This window comes from Pleurodeles waltl, chromosome 7, assembly GCF_031143425.1.
Source record: "Pleurodeles waltl isolate 20211129_DDA chromosome 7, aPleWal1.hap1.20221129, whole genome shotgun sequence".
NCBI classification, from domain to species: Eukaryota; Metazoa; Chordata; class Amphibia; order Caudata; family Salamandridae; genus Pleurodeles; species Pleurodeles waltl.
Window position 1 is genome coordinate 19,412,780 of NC_090446.1, and position 21,393 is coordinate 19,434,172.

The 21,393-nt window shown below is 47.9% G+C and overlaps 1 long non-coding RNA gene across 2 annotated transcripts in view; it reads left to right on the forward strand.

The window, feature by feature from the left end:
- LOC138247134 (uncharacterized) overlaps positions 1-21,393 on the forward strand; it is a 96,726-nt gene that overhangs the window by 40,539 nt on the left and 34,794 nt on the right. The window contains exons 2-3 of one of the 2 annotated variants that reach the window (XR_011194345.1): positions 9,492-9,559; positions 10,651-10,985. This is a non-coding gene — a long non-coding RNA (uncharacterized lncRNA). Of the gene's footprint in view, positions 1-9,491; positions 9,560-10,650; positions 10,986-21,393 lie in introns of those variants that run through there. The other variant, XR_011194344.1, reaches the window with a different exon arrangement.

The window sequence follows — 21,393 nt, forward strand, 5'->3', positions numbered from 1 at the left end:
CCGTGGGAGCAGAAAGACCGCCGAGGCTCTGCTGGGGATGGCCTCCCAACCTAGGAGGGGTGCCACACGGCAATTGACCCCCCTACCCCGATTTGGATGGGCGCATGAGGACATCACAGCAGACACAAGGGGGTGAGTATCTGCAAATTCTGCTATATTAGCGCACAGTGGTGGTGTCTGGGTGGGGGAGGAGGGCTGTGGCTATCTCTAGGCCAGGGCGTTTTCTGTAGGCTAGGCCCCTCCGTACGGCATGGCCCTGTGCTCCTGCCCCCCACCTCTGTAGGGTGCTAAGTACAGCTATCCATGGCCCTGGGTCACCTATGTGTGCTTTTGTCGTCCATAGACTTGTAGGCCAAGTCACAATAATTGAGTAGTGTACACCGAGTGTGTGGCGTAGTGCAGGGGGCTTCTGTGTCTGTCCTCTCCGCCAACGGTGTCACCAATGCATGCACTCAACATGTCTTTCTTTCTCCCCCCCCCCCCCTTTTGTTGGTCTTCCTGTTCATGTGTGCATTAGCACCGCTGAACTGGGCCCTTCAAGACAAGCACCGCTGAACTGGGCCCTTCAAGACAAGCACCGCTGAACTGGGCCCTGCCGTGACAAGCACCGCTCCGCTGGGCCCTTCCTGTCAAGCACCGCTCCGCTGGGCCCTTCCTGTCAAGCACCACTCTGCTGGGCCCTTCATCTCAAGCACTGCTCCGCTGGGCACCGCCTTCTCTGAACTGCTCCGCTGGGCCCTTCCTGTCAAGCACCGCTCCGCTGGGCTCTTCATCTCAAGCACCGCTCCGCTGGGCACCGCCGTCTCTGAACTGCTCTGCTGGGCCCTTCCTGTCAGGCACCGCTCCGCTCGGCTCTTCATCTCAAGCACCGCTCCGCTGGGCACTGCCGTCTCTGAACTGCTCCACTGGGCCCTTCCTGTCAAGCACCGCTCCGCTGGGCCCTTCCTGTCAAGCACCGCTCCGCTGGGCTCTTCATCTCAAGCACCGCTCCGCTGGGCACCGCCGTCTCTGAACTGCTCCGCTGGGCCCTTCCTGTCAAGCACCGCTCCGCTGGGCTCTTCATCTCAAGCACCGCTCTGCTGGGCACCGCTGTCTCTGAACTGCTCCACTGGGCCCTTCCTGTCAAGCACCGCTCCGCTGGGCCCTTCCTGTCCAGGACCGCTCCGCTGGGCTCTTCATCTCAAGCACCGCTCCGCTGGGCACCACCGTCTCTGAACTGCTCCGCTGGGCCCTTCCTGTCAAGCACCGCTCAGCTGGGCCCTTCCTGTCAAGCACCGCTCAGCTGGGCCCTTCCTGTCAAGCACTGCTCCGCTGGGCCCTTCCTGTCAAGCACTGCTCCGCTGGGCCCTTCCTGTCAAGCACCGCTCCGCTGGGCTCTTCATCTCAAGCACCGCTCCGCTGGGCACTGCCGTGAGGGGGACTGTCCGCCCTGCTGCCCTTGCCCCCCTTCGCAGAATCTCTGGGGCCCTTGCCTCCCTTTGTGGATGTGCCAGGTGACGGGGCAAGGCTAGTGTCCTTGGGGGCAGCCGTCTCAGGCCTGTCGCGCCGGCCCTTCACTTTTTTGGTTCTCTTCCAAGGGGGTGGGCTGGCTGTCCCCTTGCTGCTGGCCGATGTTCCTGCCCTAGGAGCTGGTGGACTCCAATAGCCCTGAACTATGGTCCTAGTAGATGCAGGGCTTGTGGTGGCTGAGGTGCTGACTCTTACCAGATGGAGGGGGTGGGTCAGTTTTTGGAAAGAGGTCAAGGATGGAAAGGAAAATCAATTTAGAAAGACAGTGACGGGTAGTTGTAGTGGGTATGGGAGTGGAGGAAGAGGATGTGGTTGTAGGAGAGTCAAGTGTGCTGTCTTTGGGTGCAGGTGCTTGTGACAGAGGCTGTCGTGAGGTGGATGGCTGTTGGGTGGGTGGCTGCCTGCGTTTGTGTGGTTTGGAAGAGGGGGTGACAGACACAGTGGGAGAGGACACAGGGGACGTGTAAATGGCAGTGGGGGTGGTGACTGCACTTGTGCGGAGTGTACTGGAGGGTGTGCTGGTGATGGACGTACTGGCTGATGGTGGTGTGCATGCAAGTGTGAGTGGAGACGTCACAGGGAGGGAGGAGGGAGATGAGGAGGAGGGGGACACAGAGGAGGCAGTGGCTGTTGGCATGTCTGCATGTGGATGTTGCTTGGGTGAATGCTTGTGGGATGTGTGGTGCTTATGTCTGGATGAGCTGCCCTTGGGTGTTGAGGTGTGTGCAGGCTGGTCTGTAGGTCTGGCTGGGATAGGCATAGGAACAGGGGAGTGGGACTGGGTTGAGGGAGTTGGAGGAGGGAGGCTGGAGACAGGGTCAATGGCTGCCGTCAGTGCTGAGGCCAGAGCATTGAACGATCGCTGATGGGCAGCCTGACCCGACTGAATGCCCTCCAGGTATGCATTGCTCCGATGCACCTCACTTTCTACAGCCTGGATGGCATTCAAAAGGGTAGACTGCCCAACAATGATGGTCCTCAGGAGGTCAATGATCTCCGCACTGAGGGCAGCAGGGGTAACTGGGGCAGGGCCTGAGGTGCCTTTGGCGAAGGAGATGCCCGGCTTCCTGGCCGAGCGGGCACTGGGCGAACGCTGAGGGGCTGCTGGGAGGGCGGAGCTGGTGCGCTGGGTGGCGGCTGTACCTGTTGTAGCGGTGGGCACGGATGTTGCCGCCACCACAAGGGAGCTCCCTTCCGAGGACGTGTCGGTGTCACTGACGTCTCCACGGGTCCCCGTTGTGGAGCTCCCCTCGCCCTCCGTCTTACTGGTGAACTTGGAGTCGGTTGCATGGCCCTCCGGGGCCATGTGAGATGCAGCTCCCTCGTGCGCCAATGCCACTTCTCCTCCGCCTGATGCTAATGCACACATGAACAGGAAGACCAAAAACAAGGTTGAGGAGAAGAAAGAAAGACATGTTGAGTGCATGCATTGGCGACACCGTTGGTGGAGAGGACAGACACAGAAGCCCACTGCACTACGCCGCGCACTTGGGGTACACTACTCAATCACTGGGACATGGCCTACAAGCCTATGGACGACAACTGCACACGTAGATGACACAGGGCCATGAATAGCTGTACTAGGCACCCTACAGAGGTGGGGGGCGGGGGCACAGGGCCATGCCTCATGGAGGGGCCTACCCTACAGAAATCGCCCTTGCCTAGGGATACCCACAGCCCTCCTCCCCCACCCAGGCACCTCCACTGCGCGCAAAGATAGCAGAATGTGCTGGTACTCCCCCTCTTGTGTCTGCTGTGATGTCCTCACGCGCCCATCCAAATCGGGGTAGGCCACAGCCAGGATCCGGGACATCAGGGGGGTCAATTGCCGCGTGGCACCCCTCCTAGGTTGGGAGGCCATCCCCAGCAGAGCCTCGGCGGTCTTTCTGCTCCCGCGGCGGATGTCCTCCCACCTCTTGCAGCAGTGGGTGCCCTGTCTGTTGTGGACCCCCAGGGCCTGGACTTCCTTGGCGATGGCACGCCAAATGTTGATCTTCTGATGGGCGCTGACCTATGTGACATGTACAGGGTGGGAAAATAAATATCATCACTTTTCTGCATGGTCGATGTGAGTGGCCCCCCCTCCCCAACCTTGCCATGTGGCACATGCTCTCATCTGTCGTGCAATGCATTCCTCATCCGCTCCCCTCCCCACCATCGTTCATTCACCCCACTCAACCCAGGCATTGCCCACTAAGCATGCTCCCAGTGTACTAACCTGTTGGTCTGGAGGACCGTAGAGTAGCGCATACTGGGGGAGGACCCCATCCACGAGTGTCTCCAACTCTTCTGACGTGAAGGCAGGGGCCCTTTCCCCAGTCGCAGCAGCCATTGTCACTTCCAGACCGAGGTCACAGCAGCACTTGCAGTATAGGTCCTCTCCTGTGGATGATCAGGTCTCGAGTGATTAAGCAGATAGAAAATGGCGGTTACGCCCGCGGCGGTGCGTACCGTGGCGGTGCGTACCGCGACCGCCGCGCACATCCTCATTGGCTCCTGAAACCCATAGGGTTCAATGTTAACCAATGCGGCTTTGCACCGCGGTCTTCGACCGCCTACCGCCACGGTGTGCCACGCCAGCGCAATGACCTCACATCACATTGTCACACTCCACAGGTCAGGCAGCCGCCATTTCAAAGGCCCACATGGCTTAATTTCTACTGCGTCACACAGGCCTAGGCCTTGCATTGCCACTCATACAAGCCATTCAATGCATAGAGAATCGTGTACAGTGCAAGCTGTGTGAACGTACCTGTGGGTTGCTTGACTCTGTGCTCCATGTTGTCCTTCCTAGGTACCGTCCACAGGGACTTGTGAGGAGATGGAGGGCTGTTCCCGTGTACAGACCGCTGGTGGACCTGTCGACAATGGAAGAACGACATGTCATACTGACATACAGACTTGACCGTGCCACTATACAGGAACTGTGTGCCCAGCTGGAGCCAGACCTGATGTCACCCATCCGCCAACCCACAGGGATCCCCCCTCTAGTGCAGGTTCTGTCAGTACTCCATTTTTTGGCTAGTGGATCATTCCAAACAACAGTGGCCATTTCATCTGGGATGTCTCAGCCTATGTTTTCTAAGGTTTTATCCAGAGTGTTGTCTGCCCTGATGAAATACATGCGGAGCTACATTGTTTTCCCTGAGGTGGAGGATTTGGCTACAGTGAAGGGTGATTTCTATACCCTTGGACATATTCCCAACGTCATTGGTGCCATTGATGGGACCCATGTGGCTTTGGTACCCCCCAGAGGAAGTGAACAGGTGTACAGGAACAGAAAAAGTTATAATTCGATGAATGTCCAGGTGGTCTGTTTGGCAGACCAGTACATCTCCCATGTAAATGCCAAGTACCCGGGGTCAGTGCATGACGCGTACATCATGCGAAATAGCAGCATCCCTTACGTGATGGAACTACTTCAGAGACACAGTGTGTGGCTAATAGGTGACTCTGGTTACCCCAACCTGTCGTGGCTACTGACCCCAGTGAGGAATCCCAGGACCAGGGCAGAGGAACGGTACAATGAGGCCCATGGGCATACTAGGAGGGTGATTGAGCGGACCTTCGGCCTCCTGAAGGCCAGGTTTAGGTGCCTGCATATGACAGGTGGATCCATAAGAAGGTGTGTCATATCATCGTGGCCTGCTGTATGCTTCACAACCTGGCTTTGCGACGCCAGGTGCCTTTCCTGCAGGAGGATGGTCCAGATGGTGGTGTTGTGGCAGCGGTGGAACCTGTGGAGAGTGAAGAGGAGGAAGACGACGGGGACGACACAGACAACAGGGACAGAGTGATACTACAGTATTTTCAATAACACACAGGTAAGATTCAACACCGGCATTTTACAATTACTTACAATCTCCTGCCTCTCTACTGTCTGGCCTATTCCCCCAATGTATGTTAACTGAGTTGTGACTTTCCCTTCCAATTTCAGCGATGTGGCCCCCACTGACTGACCTCTGCTTTGTTTCCCCATGGATTACAGCTGTATGACATTGGTATGTTTTCATCACTGTGTAACTGGACATTTTGGCAGCATTATGTTCAAGACATTTGTTCACAATACAGGCAGACTCCAGTTTGTTTTTGTGCAATAAGTGTTTTTATTAAAATGCTGAATTTAGGGACATGGTGGGAAATCGGTGATGGGTGATGGTGGAGGAATGTCCATGGCAGAGTCCAGCTTTTCAGTCTCACAGGTGCATTGTCCATATGCCTGTGGAAGGTGGAGCAGGGGCAGTTAAAGGTTGGACGGGGTGACAATGTGGGACAGTGGGATGACATCAGGGGGTATCCTTTGCTGGCGGGGGTCTTGACATCCTACTCTGTCTTCTTACGAGATCTCAGGCCCCGCTCGCGGGGTGGTTCTTCTTCTGCAGGAGGTGGGGTTCTGGTGGCCTGTTGTTGTGTGGGGGCCTCCTGTCCACTAGCGCCGGCGGAGGTGGTTGCCTGTTCTTGGTCCATGCTAGTGACAGGGGCCCTTTGTGGTGCCACATGGTCCCGCAATGTTGTGACAATCAGGTTGAGTGCCCCGACGATGGTGCCCATTGCGGAACTGATGCTTCTAAGTTCTTCCCTGAACCCCATGTACTGTTGCTCCTGCATGACCTGGATCTCCTGGAACCTGGCCAGTACCGTCGCCATCGTCTCCTGGGAGTGGTGGTATGCTCCCATGATGGAGGAGAGGGCCTCGTGGAGAGTGTGTTCCCTGGACCTGTCCCCCCCCGTCGCACAGCAGCCCTCCCAGTTCCCCTGTTTCCAGGTGCCTCTGTCCCCTGGACCGTGTGCCCACTACCACTGCCCCCAGGTCCCTGTTGTTGTTGGGGTGGTGGGTTAACGTGGGTGCCCTGTAGTGGTGGACACACCGCTGATTGACATGTCCTGGAGACAGAGGCATGGGCCTGCTGGGTGGGAGCTGTGCTGGTGTTCCCAGAGGGGGTTGGGTCTGCTGTGGCCTGTGGCTGTGTGAGGGGAACCGACTGTCCCGAGGTCCCCGATGGTCCGGGCTGGTCATCTGGGTCCAGGGAGACAGAGCTGCTGTCATCACTGGTGGCCTCTTCTGGGGGTGGGATGGACATTTCTGGACCCTCCTGGGCGGTGTGGTGGCGTTCGGGTCCTGCAGGGGTATAGAGGTATGGTTATTGCTTCAGTGTGTGCCATATCGGTCAATGGGTGGATGCCCGTGTACCCCAGGGCTGGCATTCCTGTGTGTGGGCGTTTGTGAGGGTGGCTTGTGGTGGAGATGTGTATGTGCAGTGGACATGCTTTGGTGATGGGTGTCCTTGCTTTGTGGACGCATGCAGGTCTTGGTGTTGGGATGGGTGGGTTATGATGGTGAGCCATTTGCAGGGAGTAGGTGTGATGGGGGTGGGGGTGAGGGTGGTGGTATGTGCTGGCATGCAGGTGGGGTGGGGGTGGGAAGAAGTAGTTAAGATTTGACTTACCAGAGTCCATTCCTCCAGATACTCCTGCGAGGCCCTCAGGATGCAGGATGTGCAAGACTTCCTCCTCCCATGCTGTAAATTCTGGGGGAGTAGGTGGGGGTCCGCCGCCAGTCTTCTGCACCGCGATGTTGTGCCTTGATACCATGGAACGCACCTTCCCCCGTAGGTCTTTCCAGCGCTTCCTGATGTCATCCCGATTTCGTGGATGCTGTCCCACAGCGTTGACCCTGTCGACTATCCTTTGCCATAGCTCCATCTTCCTGGCAATGGTGGTGTGCTGCACCTGTGTCCCGAAGAGCTGGGGCTCTACCCGAACTATTTCCTCCACCATGACCCGGAGTTCGGCGTCAGAGAACCGGGGGTGTCTTTGGGGTGCCATAGGGTGGTGTGGATGAAGTGTGGGGTGGTGTATGTGTTGATGAGTGTGGTGATGTGTGGTGTTTTGTGCGTGGATAATGTGTGGGTGATGGTGTGGTTTGCCTCTGTGTGATGGTGTTGTCTAAGCAGTGCTGTCTATCTCTGGCTTTCTGTCGACTTTTTTTTCCGAAGGGGTTTGTGGGTGATGTGGGTGTGTGTTTTATATTGTATTGGGTGTGTGGGAGTGTTGTTTGTATGTGTATCAGGTGTGTGTGTTTCAAATTGTCCAATGTGGTTGTGTTTTGTAAGGGTGTGTGTATTTTGACCGCGGCAGTGTGTACCGCCAATGGAATACCGCGGTTGAAAGACCGCCGCGTGGATTCGTGGGTCGTAATGGCAGGGGCGTTTTTCTGTTGGCGTGACGGTGGAGGTTTGGTCATCGCCAGTTTTTCGCTGACCTTTGGTGTGGCGGACTTTTGGGGATGTCGGGTTTTTGGCGGTTTGCCAGTTGCGGGTCAGAATGACCGTGGCGGTTTACCACGGCGGTGTTATGGCGGTCTTCTGACCGGCGGTAAGAGCCTTTTACCGCCGAGGTCAGAATGACCCCCTAAATGTCCTGACACTGCAATTCTGAAACTAATAGAAATAGCAGGTTGCAGTAGGGAGTTTTCTGGCAACTTTGTTAATAGATATAAAAGAGACAATGCAGCAGCCAGACACTGGATATCCCCATACAAACCTATGTGCCCCCCTACCTCAGGGACCTCCACTGCCTCCCTGCACAGAACAGATGCCCGTTCAAGCTCCAGACAAATGCGTACAAAAACCTACACAATTGCAGACACTCCTACTTGAACCACCACCTGAACTTTCATCAGCCCAGCAGACAAACTCTGTTTCGCTTCTCTTTTTCTAACCCTCACCACCTGCATCCAACATATCAGATGTGGAGATCGCTTCTTCTCCTACCTAGCAGTGAAGAGATGGAATGAGGAATGAGCTATCATTTCGTCTGCCTCCCTTCCCATCTCTTCCAGAGTTCCAAAAGTCCCAGAATCCTTGGCTTTTCGGCTAAGCAGCTGGGCCCTGCCAGTGTCTGGATAGCCTCACAGGTGACAAGAAGCGCTCTACAAATCTACTGATTGATTGAGGGACGGCCTGGAATATAGATGGAGGTTTTGAGGGTGTCAGGGCTGTGTATAAAATAAGATACTAGGTATTAAACTTTACTCTGACTTGATCTTAATTCCCATTGAGAATGTAGCCAGTGTAGCGGATTAAGTAAGAAAACACTTGGAAAAATGAAATAACATTCCCTTGACAATTTTTGCCAGTGTAAATATTGTGAAAAGGTGTATTCAACCTAAAATTGCCTTTATATTTAGTAACATACAATTACATTTTAATCAAAAGGTGATTCAGAGGTTGCAATCAGGTATAAATAGTTTTATAGGGGCTTTAAAAGCCCCTAGACTCTCATGGAAGGAACTGAGGTGAACGTTAAAGAGAGGTGGGCTTCATCTCCCTGACCTGAAAATTACTGTTAGGATTATCAATTTAAAGGTATTCAGGATTTTATTTGGCCAACCTAATGAGTCGGGCAGGCGAAGACTGTATAAGGCTATGACCTCTTCTCTGAAGGTGCACAGTGGTTTCTTCACAAGTTTGGTTCCCCAACTTTAGGCATACATGTTCTGGAGGTGGCACTTAGAGTTTGGGGGAGGGTTAGACTAGAATGCAGGGGCCCCCATTATAATGAGCTAGATCCAAATGGGCATTCACCTGGTATTCTGGGGTGCCTTTTGTATGCATTGAGGCAGCCACTGCGGGACGTCAATGTTGATCAATGGGGTGATTTGATCAATTTTGATGGTCTGCTACATTGGGGTACCTTGAACACAATAACTGGGGGAATCTGACCAGGTTCAAATATGATCAGATCGCTTCATTTATTCTTGCACTAAATGAGAGTAAGGGGTCTCTCTTGGATGACCTCTAGTTAAGGGAGCTCACAAAGGAGGTGGCAAGGTGGTCCGGCCATCTGTGTGACGCAGAGGACCTGCATTATATTGCCTATGGGGTGGATGCTCCCTGGGTGCAGAGGTACAATTGTCATGGTATCTGTAAACACTCTATATACGGTGCCCTAAAAAACAACCACTTGTTTACTCTCCACAGAATGTATTGGACTCTGAAGAGGATGAATAAATGGCTGAAAGGCACAGAGCCCGCCCGCAGGAAGTGTGGTGAGTAGCCCCTCATCCCCGCCCCCACCTGCCCGCCCCCCCATACTGAGAGTGGTGCTATTATGCACAGCTGGTAAATCCTGTGACTAGTAGTGATAAGGCCAAAAAAAGGGAAAAACTAAGTAATTCACTTGTCCAGGGTTACGATTCCCATTTGTACTGTGTGTTTCTGAAACAAGGTTACTCTCCTGCAGAGAGTGATGTGGTACCCGGGTGGGCCTACTCCTTTACATGGCCCTATTTCTGTGAGTTTCCACAGGTCTTCCTTCACTTGAGCTTTTCCCACTGGGGCTGAGGCTTTATGACACCAGGTGTGTAGTGTTCAGACCTCCCCATCATCCTATGGCGGGGTGTTCTGCCCAAAGTCTGGATCTACCACGCTGATGCAGCAGTGGGTGTGGCAGGCCTCTACACTTCGTGGCTTCTCTGCCCCTTGCAGACTTGCTCCATGTTCAGAAAATAAAATGAACCCACTGCTCACTTTCTAGAACTCTTACTAGACATTCTGAGACATGGGAGGACTTTAAGATGTTTTATTTGACATAAATATCAGTAAGGACCTGGCTCCTTCTGACCTCTCACAGGGTACAATGACTTCTAACACTTGAGTGGTGTGTGTCTCACTTTTCTTCATGTGCTTAATATGTTTATGTCAGATCCATAATTTCGACCCTTGGGTTCCAAAATGCTTTTAGATGGATGAATTTCGGAAGATTCATATCAAGCAAGTGAGCGTTAAACATGTATGAAAAGTTTTATGTAATCTTAAAATATTGATCTGCACAGTATAAAATGAGTTATGATAATTTTAATGTAGAATAATATTATCACAATCATTGATGTATGTATTTAAGATTAACGCAAACGCGACAGCAGTTTCAGAAACGTAAAAAGGCAAAACATACAATAAAGCTTTGAAATTTAGGAAATTTGTCAACTAATAATTCAGAAACGAATACAAACTTTTTTCCAAACATTTTTAAACATTTATTATTACCATAAAAAATGAAACATTTCATTATTTAATGGTAACATTTTTCCATTCCGTATTGATGTTAAATTAAGTCTCTTCATTGTGTTTTTTTCCACAGCCTTTGGCTAACCTTGCATCTCGATACCTGGCCACCATTTCCATGGTTTGGAGTAGGTCAGGGCAGTTGAAGTGACTTTGGAGCAAAGTTTGTTTAGTGCTAAAAATATTTTCTTAAATAAGAGTTCATTTTTCGTTGATGCAGGTGTGCTGGGGGCTGAGAAAAGTGTGTGGGTGCCACAGGAAATATTACGTTGCATTTTAATGTTTGTATTCTGTTACTTTGGTTAACAATGTGTTGCCTGTTTTTACTATTGCAAGTTGTGTCTTAGATTTATTATTAAATTTTTTCCAGAACATAGTAAAAATATGAATCATTTATTTGTTGGAATTCGAGCTGGCTTTTATTGGAACATTTTTCATGCAAACTAAGAGAGTCTGGTAACAATTTTATCTTGCCTTTTTGTAATTGGTGTGTTTAGGGTTAATCATTTTTAATATCGTGTTTATTTAAAAAATAGTTTCTTACCTTTGCATTCGTATTTTGTGGGCCTTTGAAGAGAACGATTATTTACATGGGTTTACCTTGGAGTACTTGGTGTTTTCAAGAGCTGCAAGGGTTTTTCCAGCCTGAATTTTCTTTAGGACGAGTTTCTTTCTTTAAATGATGGTGCTACTTTCAAAGAAGGTGTTTTGGGTGGGACTTCCCCATGACACCTGTAAGCGGGTGTGCCCTCTTATTTCCAAGGCCTATGATGAAGATCATCACATACATGGATTTTTCTTGAAGTATGTGATGTTTCTAATGAAGATGTGTGTGTTTTTGGCAACTAATTGCTTTTAAGGCACAATTTTTGAGTGAATATATACAAAGTAAAAAAAAAAAAAAAAAAAAGTTATAATGTTACCTTAGTCCTTTATCTGTTTCCCCTGAGTGGTGCTTCCCTGTGTGTTTAATGCCTTCTCAGGGTGTATTAATGTTTTTTCTTTATTCCACTTAGCATTCTAGTGGGTTGGCAGAAATCGTAAATAATGTAACCCCCTACAATGTCCAAAAAAGATGCACTTTTTTATATATAAGTGAATGCATTGCTCTGATTTCTTTTTCAAACCCTGGGATTTACAGTATTAGCATGTGTCTTGCAATCAATGCCCTTTCAGCGGGGTACCCAGAAAGCCTAGAAGCTAGGATAGCGCTTCCTATGGTGGCTTGGAACAGCGTGCGTCACTGCTCCATAATATTGTTATTTTTTTATGTCTTTGGCATTATGCTATGGTAAGATTTTCACCCAGGTACTAAAAACCGTGGTGGATGTCAGCGGCAGGGCGGATGTCTGTGGTAGTAGCTTTTTAACTGCCCTATCCATGAGTCTTCAAAGTTGTTCAGTAATGCTGTTAATTTCTCATTATTTCTGAGCAACAGGTTTACTATAGGAAATTGGAGTATTATGCAGTGATGCTGGTTAGGCCTCACTATGCAGTATTTGCACAATAACCCAAAGATGGTCCTTGAATTCACACTAATTAGTCCGTAGCTCAGTCCTAGTAGTGTGGCAAAGGGAAGTCGGGATTTACTTGAAGAACATGTGTTAAGCATTTCAGAATACCAACACGGGTGATAAGTAATTGCCATGACTCGAAAGAAATTCAACACACGTTAGAGCTTATTTTTATATTGATTTAGACACCAAAGTGAATTAAACCAGGAACATATAATTGGGATTATGGATTTTAGACTGAAAATAAAACCAGTAGATTTACAAGCTGACAAACTTTACTATTGAGGTCAATGGAGAAAATCACTAGTGACGATTGGTCACTTGCAGCGCAAGTTCGAAGGAAGCCGCTTAGGGTTAAGGTTCTGTTGGTCCCAGGACAAAGCTTCAACAGTCGGACCAATTTTACCTCCCTTGTGGTGCCTGGTTGCAGAGTTGCCCTGGCTGTCCTTGGTGATGAAAATGGGAGCTGCAGTTGCTATGGAAACACACTAGTGACACTCTGTCGAGTTCAACAGAGCCCACTTAGGGTTGAGCCTGTGTGGGCTCTGTGACCAAGGAACACCAGGCAGAAAAACTCTACCTGGGTTGGGTGCAGAGGTGTGCTTAACTATCCCTAATGTGGAACAGGAGCTTTGGTTGCTGGTTTTACCACAGAGATAGTGCAGGTGACGAAGCATATGCAAAAACCCGACAACGGAGCCACTTGTGACATCTGGTAAAGGTTTTGCAATGTGCCCTTGAGTTGGAGTGTCGAGTAAAAGTGATGATGACTGGACGGGCCACAAACAAGCCTTTGCAGTAGTAAGCGGGAGGAGAAGCTATCTCTCCTTCTGGAGGTCCAGTGGAAATGGTAGGGAGCTGGACTACACCTTCCGTACTGCACTGGCGCACTTATCTTTGGGCGATCACTCAGAAGGCCCAATAGCCAGAGCATCTTCAGATCTGGCTTTTTCCTGTGGAGTGCAGGGAACTAGTGCCTTAGTCCAAGGGAGTCTGGTCTTGCCTTTGGCTCACAAAGTGTTCTCTCTTGCTGGGTGAGCTGAACTTTGGTCCAGGACGAACCGCAGTCAAGCAGTTCCAGAAATGTTTCCACAGGCTCAAGACATAGATGACTTTCGTGTCTGCAGGATTCTGTTATCACCATTGAGGGTCTCTCCTGATGTCCTTTCTTCACAAATTATTGAAGATCTGAGGTTCTGGCATCAGGGGTGCCCCTTGTGTCCTAGATTATATCCTAGATTTAATGCTGATAGGGGTGTGGCAGCAAGTACCCAATGGGCTACTAGCCCCAGCATCTAATCCATGCCTGAAGTGACCACATCCAGTGGGTTTTGCCACCTTTACTATTCAGAAACCTCTACTTTGCCACTTTTCAAGACGGCAGAAGTCTTTCATGGCTGTACAGCTCAGTTAGTTCAGCCTAGAGGTGTGGCTAGACTTCTACGGGTGTATGCCTCCTGACTACCTAATTTCCCCACCTGCCCGGGTGAGAGGATACCTGGGGGCAGTGGGCGGCTTTGTCTCCATTGGTAGACAGCCTGCTTGCATATCAGAAGCGGTGTGTCCTTTGAATCTCCCTGCATTGATGTGCCAATTCACTAGCCTTCCTGGGAGGGAGGAAGGTGTGACTTACTTCCTGCCCAAGCCCTTGTCCTGACTCCTGGGAATCTTTGCAACTCTGCCCGGGGTCAGAATCCTTACATAGGAAATAAACATTACAGTTAGAGAACATTTTAAAAATGGTTTTATTATTGTTAGTTTCATTGAGGAGTTTTATGTGGCAGTAACATGTAGACTTGTAAACACGTTAGGGCACTCTGTGGTGGTGGGTATAGTCTGAGAGGTTCAATGTCAGATTAAAAGTACATGTGATCGGATCAGAAAGACACATTCCAATGTGAAAGCCCAGGTGGACACTGTGAATGATTCTCCCTTGGAATGTGAGAGAGGTCTGGGTATTGGGTATATCCTGGGGGATTGGGTCCTGGTCACTGGGGTTTGAAAGTGTGCTCCCTTGAGCTGGCACTGTTTTGAAAGCATCTGTAAAAAGTGAATTTCAATGTCTGCAAATGTTTTGCAACTTTGCATATGTTAACATGTATTTGGAAAATTCCTATATTTGTGTAAAAGTCTCACACATGGGTTTAGATACTTTTCATGGTCACTTTTCTGAGTTTCCTATCACTTAACACTTGCTCTTCTGAACAAACCCTACACTCACATGACCTTACTCAAGGCCCTTCTCAGGTTGGGTGTAAATGTGGCCTGTGCTTTCCACCTGGGAAGCTCCATTTCCTAGCTAGTTTTGTGAAAACATCCACCCAATTACTCTCTGGTCACTGCTATTTTGTTTTTTTAAATATACAAATATGTTATGTTTTATTGTTAATAAATAACCTTTAAAGAATCATATATTGTGTTTTCTTCAACAGCTTGTTGGGTCTTCCTCTGTGTATCAATTGGCTGTGCTTGCTCAGACAGAGGTGTGATGCATTACCAAGCAAGTTTCTTTTGGGGTGAAGTTATTTGACAGGATTCTTCAGTCAAGGGACACCCTTTCCATGCAGCGTTATGTGTGATACATATGTCATGTACTTGTTCCTTTGAAACGAGGCAGTCTAATAAGGTGCTCGAGGGCATGGGAGACGGGTGTGTGTTTTATAAAGTGCATGACAGATGGGTGTGTGTTTTATAACGTTCAGGCACAGCTTGTGAGGTTTGCAAACTTTGTGAATGCTGGTGCTGGAATTTTGGAAGGTCAGTTTATAAAACCTTGCAATAAATAATTATTAAGAGGGTTTGTGTAATTGATCTGTTAAATGAGATGATTGGTATACAGATGGGGAAAACCTTTACTTAGCATGGAAACAGTGCACAGGTTGGATTTCATGTCATAGTACTGTGGAGTGTAACTTGCATGAAAACACAGCTTCATGCCCCACAGACTGCCTCACAGCTGCCCTCTTCTACGAATTAATAGATGAAATACACATGCAGACTCGCCCTGTGTAATATGGCATTTATTACCACCACTGACGGAGGGTGAGACATTGTGGTTCAGCATCTTCACCTGAAGCCTCAGGTGTGCCATTCTGCCTGGTAAGTGATTCTAAATAATTCTGGTGGTTTTGGATCTGTTTGTGCTGGCCTCCCCACATGATGGACACACTTCCCACCTCCTCACAGTGACTGCGCACACTCTCAATTCACTCCTGAGGTCTCACATTTGTTTAAACAATTTCACAGCTATAAAGTGTAGCAAAACAAGTATCACAGTCCGGTGTCCAGACATGAAAACAGACTAGTTTGGAATGAGTTTCACACGCTGGAGGCCCCCTTCCAAGGCCCCAATGCCATGAGCCATGGGTGGAGCTGCACTGTTTGGCAAACAGTCTCGTTCTTTGTAGCTTATGTATAATAAATTAAATAAAATGGCTTCAGTCGTGAAAGGCAAAGAAGAAGCGTTATTGGTGGCCAGACTTGCATGGTTTATGGCGAACTGGCTTATATCAACACTGTTTTTGGTTTTGAAGATCAAAGGTTGACTAGGTGACGTAGGCTGAGATAGGCATTAAAGAGTGATGATGTTACTGTGCAGCCCTGAGGTGCATCAAAGTGAGTGTACCTTGGAGGGGGGTTGTTTGAGGTATTACCGCACCCAACAGGAACAATGTGGTACAATCAAAAGCCTTTCTGGGAAAGTCCCCAAAACTTTAATCCAGGTTCAAGAGCATGAGAGCGGGACAATGCACCGATTTAAAAGCAGCAGAAAGGTCAAGGTTTATAAATATAATATAAAAATATAATAATACTGCTGGAGTCCCACTCTCCCTAGCACATTCTACACACAACTCATCATCATAGTGTCCGTACGCGCACAAACCCCTGCCCATGCACCGGACTTTAGCCAGAGACATTGGCATCGTACCTATGGGTCACATTCGTGTTTCAAGGTCTCTGAATTGGCAATTCATATCACTTTACAATCAGCACCTCCACTCTGGGACAATGGCGCCATCAAGCTGCCAGGCTCGGGAACACTGCACTTGTAATACTTGTAACACAAATCTCACCGACTGGGGCTCAGGATACGCAATGAATACACGTAACTTCCTGATTGCCTTATGTCAAGCACTGCACGAGGCCCGACTTGTAAATAATAAAACGTTTAAAAAAAATAAATTCTGGCCATTCTTTCATCTCGGAACCCCTTTCTCTTCTACGTGCAGGAGTCATTTTACGGTAGTGCAATTCACATCACAGTAATTTAAATATACGGTCTCCATATATCGCATTCTTACTATAAGTTTTCATATAAGGAGACTGAATATTAAATCATTCACCAGTATACATGCCCCGTGAGGGAGTTGTTCATTTCAGCGTTTGGCCATTACTTAGTACACTGGCATGTGGGACCAGAAAGAAGGGAGTGTAAGACATAAAACTGGCCTGGTCACAAAATTAAAAGTGGCCACCACTAGCAAATCAGATCTTTAAAAAGTGGGCCACATTTGCAAATCTGGGCAGTTTTGAACTTGTAAAGACAAGCTGTTTAGGTGTTTTGCAAGGTATGGGATACTGGATGGATTTGAGCTTGCTGTAGGTTATGTTTGTGGTAATATCAGGGAAATCAACAGTAAAAACTGGCCCAGCAGGCCATTAGACACGCCCACTAACAGCGAAAGACTGTCCCACACAGTGACATATCAGACCAGCCATTCAGGCACCACCAGATCACCCTGCAGGCCAGTCCAACCTTGCCAGAAGGGAGTACGGGGAGTACGAACTATCACTTAAGACAGTGGTTAAAACAGGGAGTTGTCGTTGGGGTGGTTGTGGGGCTGCATGTAGTGTTCTCTTCCTTTCTCAGTAGGTTTTAGCATCTTCTGGCCTTGACATCTTCTTCATGCTCTCGGAAGGTCACAGGATGTTGTAGTGATAGAACCGCTGTCAATGTAGGCACAGTCCTCTCGAATAACTAAATGAAAGCTGAAAGACAAAGAGACACTCCCTGAGAAGAGATGCACCAGAAAGGACACCTAATTAACACAAACCGAAAAGATAGCAAGATGTCTGTACCCTTGATGTTTAGCTATTCAATTACTTCTGATTATGATTCCAATGTGTACAGTTTATCGTGGGAGATGCATTGCCATGCTTTGCTGAATTCATTTTGTTTCACAAAGAAATATATGAACACATAATAAGTAAGATGTTCAGGCTGATTCTGACAGTTTCATGGACATAAAGAAAAACCTCAGACATGTTCTTTTTAAACCAGATCCACTGAAGTTGCTCGGTCGGATGTTTGATTGAACTTCTTAAGGTGGGCTGTAGGGAAATACGTATTTTTTTGCCCCGGTCACCCCCATTTCATTTTGACTGATACTAGTGGTTACGGACTCTGAAAGGGGCCAGTGCTCTGTCCTTAAAAGGTATATGGTAATTGGTATAATTTTAATTGGCCAAGCAAACCTACCTCTAAGTCCATTGTATATGGTAAGGCATTTAGTTTAGAGACCCCAGTGTACTTAATGTAGTCAAGTGTGCACTGCTGTAGTGTCTGGTGTTATTTTAAAGCTAGGGGTGCCATACAGCCTGGTTTTAAAAATAAATATATGCCCAAATTTGACTTTGGAATTAAAGTACTTCCAAAGTCCAAAACCACGTTTGTATAAATTATGTCACCCCAAAGGTCGTCCCTAGGCACCCCCAGGGTAGGGTGCACCGTTATGAAAAGCAGCAACAATATAAAATATGTTTTATATGCCCTGGTAGGGAAAACAATCAAATTTGTTTTTCCTATTTAAGTGTTGGCAGCCCCATAGGCTAACACAGGAAGACTTTTTTCAACTTTAATACATTCTATCTTCACTTGGGAACTAGCTAGTAATTTCATTCAAAGTATCAAAATAATGGTTACAATAAATCCAACAAATTGCCAGGGTCTGATTTAATATAACTATTACAGGAAAGTCGTTTTAGAACTTACTATCCTGAACTTACCTAATGTAGCTCAGTAGCAGCCTCTTCTGATTGCTCAGCCTTTGACAGCGTGAGCCAAGCTGCTCCCTGAGTAGGTTTGAAGAGGCCTGGGCTGCAACATTACAGCCATTTGGTGGGAAAAGATTTGCTTCTTGGAGAAACCAGGACAGGAAAGGGGGCTGGGGAGACAAGGTGGACTTCAAATGCAGGATAACAGATGTCACAGCCACCGCCTGGAACGGCCTACCCATCCACATCAGACAAACCACCTCCCTCCCTCGCTTCTCGAAGGAACTGAAGACATGGCTTTTTTAATCCACCTCACCTGTTCATACTACACTTCTCCATACCCCCTCCCACCCAGCGCCTTGAGACCCTAACGGGTGTATAGCTGCGCTTTACAAACACTGATTGATTGATTGATGTCACAGGACCCAAGCCAGTTTCCACTTCCTTGGTCCCCAGCCAGATGGAAGTCCCCATTGCCCCATTAGGCAATTAGGTTCTGCCCATCCGGTAGAACCAGATTTTTTCATGATTACCCGGTTTTGGACTTTTTTCTGTGTGTGAGTCTCTCTACCGGTGTCTTACCCATGGTTATCACTTGGCAAAGTGACTTCACATGTTTTTACAGCCAGGATCATCCTTTAAGATAAGTCTGCTGCAACACAGCAAAGGTAATGGGCACTTGGCTGGTTACATGTCAACAAACGTGTGTGGGCTGCGCGTGGGAAAATACTGCTGTGCACAGCCCGGTAAGTGCTCAGAGTTAGCCTAGCACAATGGGGACTTTGCAGGATTAGGTATGCACCTGGGATAGGCCTTATAATGTTAACTTATAATGTTAGTGTACACTAATTGGGAAATACAGTGTGATTTACTGTTTTGTCAATGGTGACACTGTATTATACCCACAGGAAGAGAACTGCCTTACAGTGCAGTTTCACTCCCCTTTAGCATACAGAGACCCCTGACATCTTGAATTGGAGTGTAACCTGTGCAGGAAAATCATTTATGTAATTTCCAAAACCCAGGAGGGGGTTCACTTCGAACTTTTGATGTGCAAAGCCCTGGTAGTGATGTCAGCAAGAGGTAGAGTTGAGACCCTAGGAGCAAATGTGACCAGTGACTCCTGGATGAAACCATCTTGGACTGTCCCAGCATGCTGTGCAGGAGGCTTGGGACAGGGTTGGAGAGGTGATGTGGCACCCCTAGGGTTGGCCAAGGGTGTCTGACTTCTGGAACCTTGCTCTCCCCTTTAAAAACACTCACACATGATGGAGACTCTCCCTTGCTGTGGATTTCTCCACACTTTGCTGCTGAATCCCAGCAAAACTGTTCTGATTTGTATAGCTTGTGCCCCATTGACTCAGCACCACAATGCTCTTGCTGGGTAGCTGTCATGGTATATGAAATGTAATTCATTCAAATTAGAGTGAGACTTGCTTGTTTTATTATCACATAATGGTTGTGTGTCAATGTTGTCTCAGGATGGCGTTTGTGGATAGTGTAATAGTCCTTCATTGTGACACAGCAACAAAGCCATTAACAGACTCAAAAAATTACACAGTTAGTTAGTTACATCAATAAAAATCTTGAAGGCAGAAGTTCAGAGGTCATGTGTGTATGCAACACTAGTTGAATGGCAATATTGTGAAAAAAGCTGCTATAATATTACACACAACTACAGGAGTGAATTAGAGCACCTTCCAAGACTTTAGACACCTGAACATGCCGGGATGATACAAGAAGTGAGCTACATGATTGCTTGTTGGTGCGTGCCCTGCTATACCTCTGTTAAGACAGTGTACCTGAATGTTGGACGGTTTTGAAGAAATGAGGAGAGCGGGTAAAACCAACATCACCTTCAACAAAGACGTGTGATAGCTTAAAAATGGAGATTAACTGTAAAAGCTGCAGACATTGACAGAGAATAAGGAGAGCTCCACGTTAAAGCATTGCCTCTCCCAGCTTCAAACTTGAATGCTCAAGAACGTACTTCAACTAGATCCCCAAAAACAGAATTCCTCGTTCCCTCAGGATCAAACTCGATCTACATTTTTTAGAATATCTCAAAATAAAAGGCTTCTTACCCATTCTAACCCAATCGGACAAACCTATACGTTTCTTCCATGACTCAATATCTTACACTAGTCTTACCTTAGAGCCATATGTCACTGAAAGCCCCATAAAATACTTGACCTGTAATAAGTGACTGTCATAAGTTGTAGCTATGGTGTTTGCTACAGGACAGACAGAATACACCTCAGTGAAGCAGCCCTTTGCATTATAGAAAGAGTGCGTGAAGGTGGATTCCAGCAGTGTCTTTTGTGGAAATGGTGTGCCCTGTGGTGGGGTAGCTGAAGCGCCAAATTGGTCAGTGCAAAGGATGGCACCTAATACCTGTGAGAAGTGGGCAATGGCATACAAATCTATTGCTGCATGTTTCCTTTCCACCAAGGTCTGTGGCATCTTAATAAACTGATGCACTCAGGAGTTGATGCATCTCAGTATCGTTCACAGGCATTTGGATTGGCCTTTTAAAATCTGCTGGGTGCCTGTAAGATACCCAATCCAATCAACATGATTGTTTACTAGTAAACTTCTATATAAAATTATTTATTATCAATCTTTGAGGGCTCCCATCCCTCTAAAATGTATGTTATTCTGGGGGCAATGCTGATTTGGTCCATTACTTCCTGAAAAGGTTGTGAGGGCCTATTAACAGGGGTCCTTTTTTTGTAGCTCCACTACATAATTGATATCACTTTCAGAATAAGTTGCCTAAACTTGTTCCAAACATGATGAGTGATAATATAAAAAAATACCCATAAATCTCTACCATGCAGTTTTGCTCATAAAGCAAATGTAGTTTATTTTAATGCCAAGGTCAGAGGACTGCTGTGCACCCCACACAGAGAGTAAGAGACAAAGACTATTGTCTTGCACTGTACTGCATTGCACCAGTATTTGTAAAGCACAGTCCTACTCTTTAGGAGGACCAGATCACATGTATACAAAGTATAGCAGTGCAGAGTGCAATGATGCTACTCACTAGATAAAAATGTACAACATTCAGGTTGCAATAGCGGACACTGGTAATTTGGATAATGGGCATAGAACCACACATGTTAATATAGTCATCTTCACTTTTCAAGCTCCATTGCATTCATGGGTCTGGTGCCATATATATAGAAAGGATTTCAAAAGTCCAATTATTAAAAGTGAGAACCGCCACAAAGACTCAGTGAAAGGTACAGGGAGGACTAGGACCAGTAAGGCAACACAGAAGTAACAAAATGCATGACGGACAGTCTAGC